Genomic DNA, 9,549 nt, shown 5'->3' with positions numbered 1-9,549 from the left:
TTCTATTTTGATTTATCTGACTGATATATCTTGTTCAAGGAAACCTTAAATAGCAGTAAGGATCAGAGAGAAATGACAAAGACTGTGGGAGAGTCTGAACTGTATTCAAACTCAACATAAAAATCTATAAAAAACTGCACATGGATTGGTGTTAGTTTAACCACATTTATAAGAAAACTAATTACTGTCACATCCTTAGAGGTAAGAAGATAACCTGAAGTATTCTTTCTGTGACAGCAATGAGGCCAAAGATGGAACCAGGGGCTACAAATCCCAAATCCTAGCTCTGGCAAATACCTAATACTTTCCCTCAAATGTGAAGAATGCCAGTTTTCCTGGGTTACATTACCATTCTGGGTTACATAGCCTTATAGTGGCCAAAAATGAGGTGTTCAAGATCTAAGCCTAATAACAGGATCCAGAATGGCACATGCTAATGAAAAGCGTAGGTATTGTATACAGTTGCCTGCAATAGCCTCCATTTCCAAAGAAAAATGCTCATTTCAAAAATGATTTTATTACAAAATAACAGAAAAGGTCTTTCTTAAATGAAGTTGTAAAATGACTTTTACCACATCCTTCCGCATCTCCTTTTTCTGTGGATCAGAATGACAGGAACCAGATGCTACGCCAGAAAGGACATTGTTCCACCTGCAACATCTGGCTCTTTGGCAAGCCATACGGGAAGCTTCAAAGTTGCACCTCTGCCTCTCACATGGTAAGGCTGCTGGTCTATTGCTTTATCTTCCTGGATGTAATTTTCCTTTGATTCACCTATAATTCTGAGGAACCGATGCATTTGTATCCATTTTGAATAAGGTTCTGTACAAATGCCACATTTGATCTCTAGGCAGATCCTTTTATTTCCTTTTATATGTTCTCTACTTTAATTCATGCACTAGCCTTACTGCTGCTCAGCTATATCACGGCTGATACTTGCACACACGCCGCAGCCTTTTTTCCCTACATGAAGTTAAATATCCAGGCTCTCAGCCACGTAAAACGTAGGCAAAATTAAAATACTTTTCAGAGCATTTCTCCCTTCTGCAGTGAGGCATTTTTAGAGGCAAGTAGCCTCCTGTTACTTACCAACATTTCTGGGTCACTCCTTGCCTCTACTTCTCTGTCTTCTTCCACCAGATTTTTTTCCCACCTCTCTGCCATTAAATCAGGTAAGCTAAACAATAAAATAGCTTTGACATGAACCAGTAAAAGCAAGAAGGCTGTAAGCTAAGACTGGGCACCACACTCCTCAGAAACAGCTGGTCTAGTGAGGTATCAACGAATTGCAGCTGTTTCCAAGCACTTTGATGTCTAAGCAGCAAAAAGCCCTTGTCCATACAAAATAGGGAGATAATTCTGATAGTGGAGAACTACACAAATCCTGTATAGCGCAACAGTGTTCTGACTGGGCTCTCTAATGAGTGCTGTGAAACACTCTGTTAATTAATAGGAGAAGAATAATAATTAATTTGCATTACTTCTTTTTGGATTTAAATCCTGATTAGAAATGCATCCTGCCCTACAGCTAGCTCTATCTTTTTTCATTCTGTGCTGGAATCTGTTACAGACAATGTGATTTCCCCTTTACTCTGCTATTTTCATCTTCTGCCTGTATTGTCACCAGACTGACATCCATTTTCCTAAATACAGCATTCCCACTCTGAGATAGGTACACACAGACCAACTTAATGTGGGATAAGGAGCGGCCTAAGAAAATTTTTCCTTAGAGAGCCTTTTTTTTCCAGGTTCTTTGCCTGGGGCCAACCAAAACTCAGCAGCTACTTCAAAACAACACAACCCATGACGGCAGGGCAAGTTGTTAGTCCACAGAAAGCACTTAGTCCTTTCCAGGATGCGGTCCAGGATTACTTGCATCATCTATTTGTTTTAAATGTACCACATTAGGCTCAGTTTCTTGGTGGACAGACAGACATACTTCTTAGCAAGCAAATCGCAAGTGAGACTTGCAGATTCACCTATGTCTAAGTACCAAACTCAAGGAAGAATGTTGCAACCTACAGGCAAAGCCAGGAAATCAGTAGAGCTGAAATCACTGAGGATCACCAGTGTAACTGCACAAAAATCTGCAGGCAGAAAGGGGCCCACAGCTTTTCTCTGAATGTTAGAGAAAAGCCCTGTTTTATTCACCCTTCAGCAATTTGTTAAGGTGGAAGTTTCCAGGTGTGGCTATTGGCTATTTCATTCAGTTACAAAGGAAGTGCAAGTAGGGTTAAGTCCTAGTTGTCCTAAGTACTGTGTGAGCACTACCTAAGAGTCTGTCTCTTATCCAAGGGACTAGCCAAAGGACTAGAGATAAAGAAAGTGGAGATGGAAAGAGAAGCATAGAGGTGAAGTGACTTCATAAGGTTAGAGATCAGAGCTAAGAGTGGAATGCAACTCAATTCTTGCATTCATAGGATCATAGAATCACAAGGTTGGAAAGGACATAGAAGGCCATCCTGTTCAGCCGTCCTCCCTTTACCATAGCTACAGAAAACCCCTAAACCATATCTCCTAGCTCCCTGTCTAGACACTCCTTGAACACTGCCAGTGATGGCGACTCCACCACCTCCCTGGGCAGCCATTCCAGTGACTGACCACTCTCTAAGAAAAAAGTTCCTTCGTATATCCAGTCTAAACCTCATCTGATACAATTTGTAGCCATTTCCTCAGGTCCTGTTTGTGCCTGGCGGAGGCCAAGATCCTCCTCATCACAACCTCCCCTCAGGAAGTTGTAAAGTGCAATGAGGTCTCCCCTGAGCCTCTTCTTCTCCAGGCTAAATAAACCCATCTCCCTGAGCCACTCCTCATAAGACTTGTGCTCCAGACCCCTCACAGGTTTTGTTGCCCTTCTCTGGACACGTTCCAGGGACTCAATGTCTTTCTTGTAATGAGGAGCCCAAAACTGAACACAGTCACTAATTCCAAATCACATTTCTTCAAAATCTTGTCAAAAATTTATTAAATTTCTATATAGTATAGTCCAACTTCCCTATAGAAGAACAGTTTGAATCACCCTGTTCAATGTGATAAGGCTATTCATATTCTCTGTTCAATTACGCCAGCCCTTTTTTTGACCACACAGCATCAGAAAAAATGTTACTTCTCAGGCACAGTCTCAGGATGTTCACCTTCTAAAGTCTCTTCTTTTGTCTCTGTAGTCATTCCTGAAGAAAAAAAATAGGATGACATAAGGAGTACCAACAGTGGTAGGGGAACTCTCCTTATTTCTGTAAAGTGTGCTTACATTGCATGTGCACACCCACACATATATGTTTTTATAACAAATGTAGTTCATTTAGTAGATGAACATCAAAGGGGCTACAGTGCCCTGTCATACATCTACCAAATACCCGGGAGAAAAACTTGGCATTAACCTTCAATAAATGAATGGATTATATTGCAAATAATAAGACAGCTAAATATAGGCACAGTCTATGAATTAAACATTGCCTAACTTTGCATGATGCTAATATATTTCGGCGTATCTTGATGATTGTGCTGTGGCTGTGTCCTTCTGAATGCTTTTTAATTGTCCAGTGGTTGCCCTTTACTATCCAGCTGCTGGCTACAGTAAAATGTACAGTAATCCATGTCAACACTGCCTATGCAACCGCACACACACAGCACGTGCTGGATGTGGATTACAGGTTTTATGGTACAGGTAGGCAGACAAACTTGTACCCAAGTGCTCATTAATTTCAGTAAAGATGTAGCAAAACTCAGTCTACTGGGCTGACTGGAAATACTGTCAGTAGAGAAACTGCGTGTGTATAACAGGTGCAAAAAATGAAGTTTTATTTGCATTTCCTAGCAATAAAGCACTAATATTCCCTGTACAGAGAAATGCTATCATATTCTCGGGTATAAATCTCTATACTTGGCCTTCTGTAAAAACTGGAGGCTTCAGCCAAGATAAAAGCAACATTTATTGAATGCTGCACAACAGTAAAAGAGTAAGTCACTGAATCAAAGGCAGTCTAACACAGAAAATAAATAGCAACAGGTAGAAAGCAGATGCAAAGAGTGCACTTGCCAAAGTTCCAGGCACGTGTCTGTTGCTCAGTTCCCCAAGGTTTCTGCCTGAAAACAAGGTTTTCAGGTGAACATACAGCAGTGCATGGGACAGCTGTGGGAGAGCCCGAGCACCTAGTTACAGGCTGCAGAAGGCCTGAGCTGAGTCAGGAAGATGTGCTGAACCACATGGCTGATGCACCCTGACAAGGTACTCGATGCATGGCAGGGGCATCCTGGAGTACTGGGTGCACATTCACCTAAATGACACTTGGCTTTATGAGCACCTTGGAACATACACGGCATGATCAGTTACAGCACAGCCAGCACTGTATGGCATGTGACTTTGTCCCCACGTGTTCATTTCAAACATAAGTGCACTGTAAGCTCCATGCTACTTTGAGCCAGAAAGGCTGTTTGATCCACAAACATGCTTTTTTACTTTTTACTACTATTCTTAGAAGCCCATCTATGCCTCAGACCTAATTCTTGAGTGGGACTTTCAAATACTCCAAGGGTGCTTGTTCCTCTCTCTGTTCCCAGAGGCTTACCAAACTGTTCTTCTCCAGGTTAGAAAATGCACCTAAGGAAAATGTGCCAATGCTTTTGTACCATTGTGCACATCCCTGATGCGAAGCTGACTGTTCTGCTAAGATGCAAAAATTCAGCATCTCCTGCCCTCCTTGTATTCTAAACGGATAGTCAGCTGAAAGGAATCTGCAAAACCAAGTAAAGAATATACATGAACCATTGGTTGCCATTGGTAGAGGACACCAGTACCCAAGCCATAACAGCCCAGGATACCCACTGGCCCAAACCAAGCACAGTATACTACTGTTTATCATGCCTCTCTCTAAATTCATCTTTAAAAACCTCACTCTGGTTTCTCAGGCACCAATATCAGTAGATTGGATCATATAACTCAAAGCTGGAGAGGGGCTTTGGCACTTCTGTTGGAATTTTTCTTTGACTCTAACATTATTACTATGCTTGTTACTTTCTTTCCAACTCTAAACATGGAATATACATCTGCAGGTAAGAAGATTAGCCAGCTTTGGAATATAAAAATGTGTTTTAGTAAACACAATCTCAAACACACAGCCCTGAAAGATGTGCTTGGTAAATGCATACAAATATTTTTTAATAAAGAGTTGAGCTTCCTATTGCTCGCTCTAGTGGAAGGCTCATTATAGAAGGCAGTTTCACCGGTTCACCCCTATGTTTACCAAACCTACACACTGAAAGCTCAGAGAAATGAAAAAAAAAAAAAAAAAAAGCTAGAGTATAAAATAATAAATATTGTAAATTGTATGTTTAATTCATGCAGCAAATTACTGGAGATTACTCGTACAAGTAGCCTGCAATGTCCTTAAAAATATTCTTTAACTGAGGAAAAGTTTTCTGACCTTTGGAGGAAATGCTTGCTTCTAGCTATGACTAAAAAGAGATTTCCTTCTTTCTCTGTTGTGTTAAGAATCTTTTCTTCTTATAAAGAAGGCACCACAGTGGTTTATAACTGTCATAAAAGCCTGCAATCCTTTTGAGGTTAAGCTACTCAGCTATTCAACTTTTACTACAGAAACTTTGAAATTCAAAAAGAAAAAATAATGTAAGTTTTTGAAGGACATGTGTTGCTGTAGGTGATCCTGTTAATTAAAAGTGATTGCCTGCTAGGAAATCATACTTTAAAAAGTTTCATGAATTTATTAGAACCCTGAAGGTATCTTTGTATGCACAGGGCTTTACATGCCATTTATGCAATTTTGTTTCAGATCTGTTTAAAGCTTCACTGACGCTCCCAGAGCAGGGAACAGCACTGCCAGCATTTGTATGTATTTTGGCTAATTGAATTATGTGAAAATACATACTAATGAAGCTTTACCGGTGATGTTTGCTAGTTTAAGTCTCATTTTCTTCTATATTAGCAGTATCTTTCTGTTGCAGATTTGCCTTTTTGAAAAGCAGATTCCTACAGCTTTTTGTGCAAAAACTAAGTCCCATTTTTTTGGTAGTGTTATTCAGGAAGTAGCTCTGTGAAATGTGTATGTCAGTGCATGTGAATATATACACAGCTTTTAATAGGGATGAAAAGAAGATAAACAATAAATCACAGCTTGAAATTATAATATACAAGTTCATTATTAAGAAGGAAAAATTTAAATGCAAAACTAATGAATGAACATCTATTTTAACAATTTATTTTCCTGTTCCTAGATTTACAGATTGTATTTTAATTGGTCATTACTTAATTATCCATTTCTGTGCAAATCCATCTGGCAGTATTCTTATATAGACTTTTTCTCAGAAACACTTTGCTACCTCTTGACAATGGTGTTAGAGGAATAAATGATTGAGATGGAACAGTTGTTTGTTGTGTGTGGGGTCTTTTTTTTAACTTGAACCACAGGGATTATCAAAGCTGAGGTATATGAATCTCTTTGCACTTGAAATGGGCTGGGATCCAAATCCCCACACTCACCAGCTAACTGCAGGTATCTCGAGTTTGTCCCTACTTCACAAAAGCAATCAGCTAATTGCCTAATAAAAATTGCAATCGAGTATTTGCTGCTCAATTTTTCTTTTTCAGGTCAAAGACATTAGAAAACTCTTTTTTTTTTTTTCTTTTTTTCTTTTTTTCTTTTTTTCTTTTTTTTTTTTTCTTTCTTTCTTTTTTCTTTTTTTCTTTTTTTCTTTTCTGTCATGTCATTTTTGTACCTTATAGCATAGCGCATAAACTACCCCAATGTGTAGGCAGCACCCTACCTTGGTATAATATCAAATACTGAAATGTTAAAAGGAAAAAAATAAAATAAAATGCTCTGCATCTCTTACCAGCCAAGAGAAAAAGAGCCGAGGGAAGGTAACAGAAGATTCGTGAAAAGTTCACTATACACTTTGATGACTGTGAGGGCAGGTACTTTTGCACATGCTTTGTAATGTGTTGTCTGTTAGGAAAAAATGTAGGCTCCTCAGGCTTGGCTTGGAATGAGAAGCACTGGGGAGCTGCTGAGACTTGATGGGGCACTCAGCAGCATGAGTGTTCACCTGGAGACGTTGCCCTCCCTTCTACCAAGCTTTTCCAGATTGATGCTGATTTTTAAAATGTCCAAGTGTAGCTGCAGAAAATATGCATGATTTCAAGGGAAAACAAATGATATATATTAATATCAGGCATCACAAGCTATCATTCGGTACAATTTAATATTCTTTTTAACTCTTTGTTTTGGAAAAAGTGGGGTTTAATTTTTTCAAGCAGGGCTTCCCAGACTATTCATTAGATTTACTGGCAGGCCCTTTGAAAGGTTACCTCTTTAGGGTCTGCATGTGTGTACGAACGTCCATGCACTTCAGAGTCAAGGTTGCAGGCCTGAGAGTTCTGACTATATTTTAAGTGTTTAAAGTCAGACACTGCATTGATCTGATACATCTTCCACTGCAGCCTGAGAAGTTTGTTTTGCAATGCATGAATAAGAGATGGATGCATTTGTGAATAACAAAACCAAGACTTAATACTTTAGAGAATATAAAGCACAGTAAGAAAAGCAAATATTTTTTTCCACAGTCTCCCACTAATACTGGTACTGTCGATCCAGACTGTCACATCTTGAAGGATTAAATAAATGTGTCAGTTCATCTGAATGACTGAGTGAATAATGTATTAATGTGCATTTGATGTGCACATTTACAAATCTGTATCTGCCAAACCCAGTATAAACATCTCTTTTACAGAGATTCTCCTTATTTATTTATTTATTTATTTATTTATTTTAGAAATGATTCCTCTTGAGGCATTAGAAACAAACAGGGCTTTTCCCTCAAGCTCTTATAGTCCCTCCTCACCCTCCAAAGTAACCAGATAAACACTGTTGGCACGGCAGTGAATTCATCTTTAAATAATTTCTAACTCCCATCACTAAAATAGCAAGGTATTTCAGAGAACTTAAATGAAAGAAGCCTGCAGGTTAAAGAGAAGATTTTGTTCAGTCATGCAAGATATACGTAACATGGAAGAAAGCATCTGAAAAGACCCCAAGCCTTTTGAAAAACAGCTAACTTCCGATCAGACAAAAATAAGCATATTTTACTTTTGTTCTGTTTATCTGTCACATCTCTCTGCTCAGCTTGTATCTTGTAACTGTTTCTGCAGCAGGAGTCATGGCCGGTTCTACTACAAGTTCTCTGCCACCAGTATGTACTCAAATACTCACCAGCTGTTTTGCTCTGAAAAGAGAAAAAAATAAAAAGACAACCTGGTGTTGCTACCAAATGCCAAGACCCTAGTTGAGATGCAGACGATGTCTCCAGGCTCCCATTATGTTGCTTCAGCCCTGAGCTCTGAAGAGTATTGATAAGGGGCACAAAATGTAACAGGGAAATCGAGAGACGCTGAGTAATAGACCTTTGAGTCTTTGTTATTGTTAGATTTACAAATAACACAAACTGGTTTGGGTAGGGAAGGAAAAGCACTTTGTAATTCAGCATTGGCCTTGATACAATACCATTTCTCATATGAGGAAAAAAAAAGCATATTTGAACACAGAGAGTCATCCTGATGCAATGAAAGTGAAATTATGGCTGCTGTATTAAAGAATCAGAATAATTTTATGTCCTGAGCATGAGTATTTTCCATCCTATAAGTTCCTCTTTCCTTTGTATCAGGTATTTTCATCTCTTTATACTTTGCTCGCAGCAAGTGAAAACTTAACACTTTTGAACAAAAATGAAGATTTCCATAGAAATTCTGGATTTTGAACAGAAACTCCAGAAGCTGAAAGCCTATTGGAAGCACTTGCCAGTTTGTGACTGTGTACATGCAAGCGTTCTGCTTTCTAGAAAGAACGCACAGTTCCTCACTTTAAAAAGTCACCAAAACAAACAAAAACATTTAGCAAAGCATACCATGCTTTATCAAAACGTAAAAAGGTTTAGTCCTAAAGGCTTAAAATTGAAACCATTTTGTGGAAGAGATGCCTGGCACTCCTCCAGCTGCAGGGCTTGGCAGTCTTTGTCCCTAGGTACTGCCTGTCTCAGAGGCATGTCTGCAATGGCTGCGCCTTTTCCTAAGTCCTTGCTATGTTGCCTCTTTGCCCAATCCAGTATAACTGTGGCAGCGTGGAGGTCCCACCTCCCTGTCCCACTGGTACTAGCGACTGCTGTCCCCAGGGCAGCAGGCTTCGAAAAGCAAAATAACTGCAATCACCATGCGGTGAGTTCAGGGCAATTGTTAAAGATGGGCTGTAGATTCAGAAGGACATAACTACACTGTATAGTTTGGATCAAATTTGCAGCATCTTTGTATAATAATGAAAGCTAGAAACACTGCATTCAAGGAAAAGCTGTGGTTTTGCCATCTTTGCATGATTCTGCAAATACACAGGCTTATTGTGCCACTACTGAACCTGGAACTCAGTCTTCCAAACACATCCTTGGCTTCAGGTAGGGTTTTTATCTTCCTGCTTTCCAATCACACTGCCCAGTTTGGCTGCACATGGACTCATCTGTGCCTGCACAGCAGCCCTTTGTCTGAAGTGA

The sequence above is a fragment of the Coturnix japonica genome, chromosome 3, assembly GCF_001577835.2.
Source record: "Coturnix japonica isolate 7356 chromosome 3, Coturnix japonica 2.1, whole genome shotgun sequence".
NCBI classification, from domain to species: Eukaryota; Metazoa; Chordata; class Aves; order Galliformes; family Phasianidae; genus Coturnix; species Coturnix japonica.
This window is presented reverse-complemented; position numbering follows the sequence as displayed.